This window comes from Sceloporus undulatus, chromosome 9 (genome assembly GCF_019175285.1).
Source record: "Sceloporus undulatus isolate JIND9_A2432 ecotype Alabama chromosome 9, SceUnd_v1.1, whole genome shotgun sequence".
Lineage (NCBI taxonomy): Eukaryota > Metazoa > Chordata > Lepidosauria > Squamata > Phrynosomatidae > Sceloporus > Sceloporus undulatus.
In genome coordinates, this window is record NC_056530.1 from 17676646 (window position 1) to 17683303 (window position 6658).

Sequence of the window (6658 nt, forward strand, 5' to 3'; positions counted from 1 at the left end):
TTCTCCCCCCCCCCCCACTGGGGGCTGGGAGGGGGCCTTCCCTCACTCCAGTGGAAAGGGAGCCAGGGTGCAGGGGCCACCAGGGCATGTGATCTCCACCCCATTGGCCGGCCGTCATACCGATTTCCCTTCCTGTCGGGCGCACGCCCGCTCCAACATGGCCGATGGCTCCCGGCTTGCCTTCCGTCTCATCCTGTCATCCTTGGAGCGGAACAGAGATGGGAAGCAGCTGGGGAAGTCACCATCTCCTCCCCCCCATCTTTTTACTTCACCACCCTAGCCATACTACAGTGGGCCCTTGGTATATGCGGAGGATCCGTTCCGGACCCCCCGTGTATGCCAAAATCCGTGTATGCTCAAGTCCCATTGTCCCCCATGGCGGCACGCGTGCACGCGCACCGCCATAGGGGACAAAATCCCCGGATTTGCCATGCGCGTATGCTCAAATCCGCGTATGCCAAAATCCGCGTATGCTCAAGTCCCATTGTCCCCCATGGTGGCACGCGTGCACGCACATCGCCATGGGGGACAAAATCCCCGGATTTGCCATGCGCGTATGCTCAAATCCGTGCATGGCAAATCCGCGTATAAGGAGGGTCGACTGTATAAGGCAGTGATAGCAAACCTATGGCACGCATGCCAGAGGTGGCACTCAGAGCCCTCTCTGTGGCCACCCTAGCACAGAGTTTGGCAGAGTTTCTTACTAGAAAGCCAGAGGGACATGGCACTTTGCAATAAATAAGTGGAGTCCGGGTTGCAGTTTGGGCACTTGGTCTGTAAAAGGTTCTCCATCACTGGTACAAGGCAATGGGGCAGAGTAGGAGGACAAAATCCCCGGATTTGCCATGCGCGTATGCCCAAATCCGCGCATGGCAAATCCGCGTATAAGGAGGGCTGACTGTATAAGGCAATAGGGCAGAGAGAGGGTTCCCACTTGCTCGCTCACTCTGTCCCATTGCAATGGGGCTGGATGAGGTGAGTCAGCTCCAAGGCAATGGGGCAGAGAGAGAGAAGCGGGTCTGGAAGGGCTGGTCTGGGCGAGGTGCAGCTGGCACAGGGCTGTTTCTCTGAACCCTGAGCCATTCCGGAGCTGGGCAACTATGAGTCAGGAAGTGTCAGTGGGGTTGGGGAGCAGAGAAGCTGGCATGGGGCCGTTTCGCCACCCCCCGGGCTATTGCAAACCCATAGCTGTCTGGGGGGGAGACCGAGAGGCCTGTAAGGGCCTGTGGGAGGCGGGGGAACCAGGACAGGGCCTCCTCTTCCTCCCCCTGCCCTTTTCCTGGCCAGCAGCTGTCTGGGAGAGGCAGCTGAAGGCTAGGAGGAGGAGCCAGAGGTGTGTGCCTCTGCGTAGTGCCATTTTCTGGCTTCCAGCTGTCTCAGAGAGACAGATGGAGGTTGGGAAATTGCAGGGAGGAGGAGAAACGGGCACGCGTATGCCCATTCCTCCTTGTCCCTGGCCCATGCCCGGCAAAACGGCATCACGTGCCATGGATGCAAGAGGTTTACCATCACGGCTTTATAGCATAGTTAGGATGGAGAGGTAGAAGGATTGGGGGGAGGAGATGGTGACTTCCCCAGCTGCTTCCCATCTCTGTTCCGCTCCCAAGACAACAGGATGAAACAGAAGGCAAGCCAGGAGGCATTGGCCATGTGGGAGCGGGCGTGTGCCCAGCAGGAAGAGAAATCGGCATGGCGGCCAGCCAATGGGGTGGAGATCACAGGCCCTGGTGGCCCCTGCACCCTGGCTCACTTTCCCCTAGAATAAGGAAACGCCCCCTCCCAGCTTCCAAGGCCACACTAGGCCTGGTGGAGGGCAAAAGAAGGAGGGAGGGGATCGGGTGGGTCAGGGGAGGTCGCAGTCGTAGGGATAATCAAAGCCATGCGTCCCAATGCCACGAATTCGGAGAGACGACTGTATATTGGAGCAGTATGCTTTTGCTAGGGAAAGGTATGGACCGTGCCAATAGCGGTCGGAACACAGGCTGAGGAATGGGGGGTTTGGAAGGCATTTAATTTTTAAAATTATTATTGTATTTCATATAGTATTACTGAATTACTGTATCTTTTGTTGTTATTATACTGGTGTGATATTGTGGTATTTTTATTATTGTTACGTATTGCTTCCTAGATTGGATTAGCCTTGTTATGGTATCATATTGCTGGATTGTATAAAAAAATTCAATATGATAACCGGTTTATTGTATTTTAAAAATAATTTGCTGTTCATTTCAAATACAGAATTGTTTGTTTTAAGTATCACTTAAAAATGTTGTGAATATATTGGTATAGCGTGTTAAGACTTCATTCTATGCAGCCCTACCCTCACCACAAAGCTCACCAAAGCCTTCAGCCCCTGCAAAATGAATTTGGGTGCAAGTTTTGGGTACATTATGTGCCCTTAAACTGGCCAAAATCTGCCACAATCTTTTAAAACTGTAGCAAATTGGTTCCCCCAAACCCCTAAAAGCCACTTAAGCTGCATCTGCACTGCAGAAATAATGCGCTTTAACTGCCATGGCTCAGTGCTATGGAATTCTGGGATTTGTAGCTTTGTGGAATATTCCTCTTTCTCTGTCAGCGAGCTCTTGTTCCACAACAAACTGCAAATCCCAAGACTCCATAGGATTTATGAATGATCCTTTTGTGAGACATACATGTTCTTCTTAATGGGGTTTCCTTTGGTGTGAATCTAAAGCGCAGTACTTTCAGAAGGAGGCCAAAGAAAGAAGCCAGTCTGCAGCTCTTCAGCTGAAATGATTTGTCAGAAAGAGCAAATCCCTGACAGAATTTTTAAAATGTTAGAAGTCCATGGCTTTCCAAGCATGAAGGATCTCAGAAGTATTCTTCTCAGACTCCCCACTGGGCAGCTTTAGATCATCAGACTTGTCTCCATTGAATTTTCCACATGGTCCACAGAGTTTCTCTGCAAGGGTCTCACTGGCTTTCACCATCACTTCTCCTTAGGACTGGAGCATGGCTTTAGTGCAGTTTCCAGACTCTTAATATGCATGCGTCATTTAAACAGCATACCTCCAAAGTGACCTGAAGCAGCTTTATTTTGGCCTTTGTTTGGGCCGTGAGTTTATCTGTCTGGCATTGGTCTTGCTCTATTTCTATTGCCCAATACCTTCCCCAGGATCATTCGCCAAACCGCGTGGCTTCCCGCCGACGAAAAAAGAAGCCGTGAAAAGCAGGTTCTTCTAAAGCCATGGAGGTGGCATAACAAGTGTGCCACTGGCACACTGGTTATGTAAGTGCCGCATGGTGTTTAGGTAACAATGGTGGTGCCCATGTATACAGGGTGTCACCATTGTTGTGCCCTCATCACATGCTAGGTTTGCAGGGCATGTGGACACTCTGCCCCCAGGCAACCCTAGCACTTGACGAGGCCGTCGCAAAGGGGCCATATGTACCAGGCCTTGGCTTCTAGGGAGAGCTGAGGCCTGATTTGTCCTTGGACCCATTCATTAGTTGTTTTGGTAACCATAAGCATAACCCAGGGTATCCATAACCCCTTCTATAAAAAGATAGTAAACCCCTCCCCAACACACACACTTGCAAAATTACTCAGGTTCTGTTGGAACCACTGTATGCTAAGTGGAAATTTGAAAGCTCTTCACTTACCAAATACCTCTACCTGAAATTACAAGACTACCATTGATACAGTCAGCCCTCCTTATCCACAGATATTTTATCCATGGATTCAAGCATCCACGGCTTGAAAATATTTTTTAAAAGTATAAATTTCAAATAGCAAACCTTGATATTCTATTTTATATAAGGGACACCATTTTGCTGTGCCATTATATTTAATGGGACTTGAGCATCCACAGATCCTGGAAACAAACCCCAGTGGATAACAAGGTCTCACTGTATCTGGAGTCCAAAAATGCCCAAAAGATTATAAATAACTATTACTATTTTTAATAAGAGGAAGAACAATAAAAACCTCTGGTTTTCTCTGGGCTTTTTTTCCTCACTTTCAATTTGCAACAGTTAAAAATTATCCCCTGGACCAAGGTAGGCAAGATGTGACCTTGCAAATAGACTTCCATTCCCACCATCTCACACCATTAATTCTGCTGTCTAAGGCTTCAGGTGGGAAATGAAGTCAAATAACACATGGAGGGTCACATATCTCTAGGTATATACAAACTGAAAAGTGCAATACTGAAGAAATGAAGGGAAGGATTAAGCTTTAATCAGATGCATCTTGAATATTGATGCTAGTTTGCCACTCTTTGCTTACCCATATATTGTTGTTACTTTTCATGGCAATGAATATATCTTGAAAGAAGTGTAGCCAAGTGTAGCCAAGGGTCCGTTTAGAAGAAAGAAAGTGCAAAGGCAGGCTTGCTGCTGAACATAAAACATAGAGAGATCTTGTAGCACCTTTGAGATTAACAGAAAGAAATTGGCAGCATGAGCTTTCGTAGACTTCAGTCTACTTCCTCAGATGCATTTTAAAATGCATGTGAGGAAGTAGACTGAAGTCTATGAAAGCTCATGCGCCCATGGTGAGCCATGATTGATGCCGTTGTCGTTGCGGACTAGGGCTGCTGGGCATTAAATGACCAGGTTCATCTAGCCCTAGTTCGTGGCGAGGACGCTGCAAACTCCTTTTGTACTGGACCTAAGTCTCCAGGACCAGATGACCTACATCCAACAGTTTTAAAAGAACTGGCAAATGTAATCTCAGAACCATGGGCAATAATTTTTGAGAGCTGGAGAACAGGAGGAGGGCAAACACTGTACCCATCTTTAAAAAAGGTGAGGGGAAAGGATCCCAACAAAATTCTGGAGCAGATTGTTAGTCTGTGAACATCTAGAAAGCAATTCCATTATCAGAAAAAGTCAACATGGGTTTGTCAAAAACAAGTCATGCCAGACTAATCTGATCTCCTTTTTTGATAAAATTACCAGCTTGGTAGACAAAGGGGATGCTGTAGATAGCATATCTTGATTTTAATAAGGCCTTTAACAAGGCTCCCCATGATAGCGGCAGCTAAAAAGGCCAATGCAGTTTTAGGCTGCATCAAAAGGCCTGTTGAAACAAGGATCAACCAGTGCTATAGCCTTTACATGAGACATCCATTAGCATTTATTTATGTTTTGTGGAAACATTTGCTGGTTATATGTGCTTTCTGGTTTTTATCTGGATAGAGTAGAATGATATAACACTTTGGGAAAAAGATGAAACCAAATAATCCAGCACTGGAAGCCAAAATAGAGAAAATCTCCACAGCTACAATATATTTCCCATTAGTGCTGAGGTAGGTTGGGATGAAGGATATCCAGACACTACAGAAAACCAACATGCTGAAAGTAATGAACTTGGCTTCGTTGAAGCTGCCGGGTAACTTCCGGGCCAGGAAAGCAAGCGTGAAGCTCGCCAAAGCCAACACACCCATATAAGCCAAAATGGAGTAGAATGCAATGGGTGAGCCTTCATTGCACTCTAGGATGATGTGCCCAGGCTCTGAGTACAAATTGGCATCTGGGAAAGGAGGAGAGGTTCCCAACCAGATCATGCAAATCACAGCCTGAACGAGAGAACAAAGCATCACAAAGAAGTACGAAACTCTAGGTCTCAGCCACTTCTGTGCACCGCTCCTTGGCTTTGTGGTTTTGAATGCCAAAACCACAGTGAAGGCAGGTCAGCTTCCTTGGTCGGCCGATGAAGAGCAAGGAGCAGAGGAAGCAGAGTATCAGGGAGGAGAGGAGGACATAGCTGAGATGTCGGTTGGTGGCTTTAACTATGGGAGACTCTCTGTATCTGATAAAGCTTCCTAGCACCAGTGCAGAAAAGAATGAGAAAGATACTGCCGTGGCAGCTAAAGCGATTCCCAAAGGTTTCATGTAAGATAGATAGGTGATATTTTTGGGGATGCACTCATTTCTTGCTTCGTTTGGATAGTGGTCCTCTTTGCAAGCCAACAACATCAGGAGAGCTACATGTTACTCACCTGTAGTAGAAGCAGCCAGTAATGTAGAGAAAACAACATGTGACCCTCCAGATGTTGTCAGGCTATGACACAAGCCACCACCTGAAGGGCCACATGTTCTTTGTAGTAAGGAATGCTTGAATCAACTGAACTACAATGTGAAGTCGAAGGCTTTCATAGCTGTCATCCATAGATTTTTGTGGGTTTTTCAGGCTATGTGGCCATGTTCTAGAAGAGTTTATTCCTGACTTTTGAAGATTCCTGAAGATGCCCATAGCCACAGATGCTGGCAAAACATCAGGAATAAACTCTTCTAGAATATGGCCACAGACCCCGAAAAACCCACAAATATCAACTGAATTACAGTTGAGGATTAAAACTTCATCAACTCTTTCCTTAGCTATAGGCTCTGTAAAGAGAAAGCAGAAAGATGAGAAGGATCAGCCCTTGCACCGATCCATACCCCACCCCTCCCACCTCCGCCTTAATAAAAGGGTCAGAGATAATCTCCCCTTATGTAATGGGATTATTAGGCACAAGGAAGAGAGAGAGAGAGAGAGAGAGAGAGAGAGAGGATCCCAGGTCCAGGTTGTAGTGGCATCAGCAGGGAACATCTGTTCCCATCCTCAGCTGGATTTATTTAGCGGCCCTTAGCTTTGGAAAGGTTGTTTGCAACCGGAAGGGAAGGGACCCCCAAGGGCCATCTAGTCCAT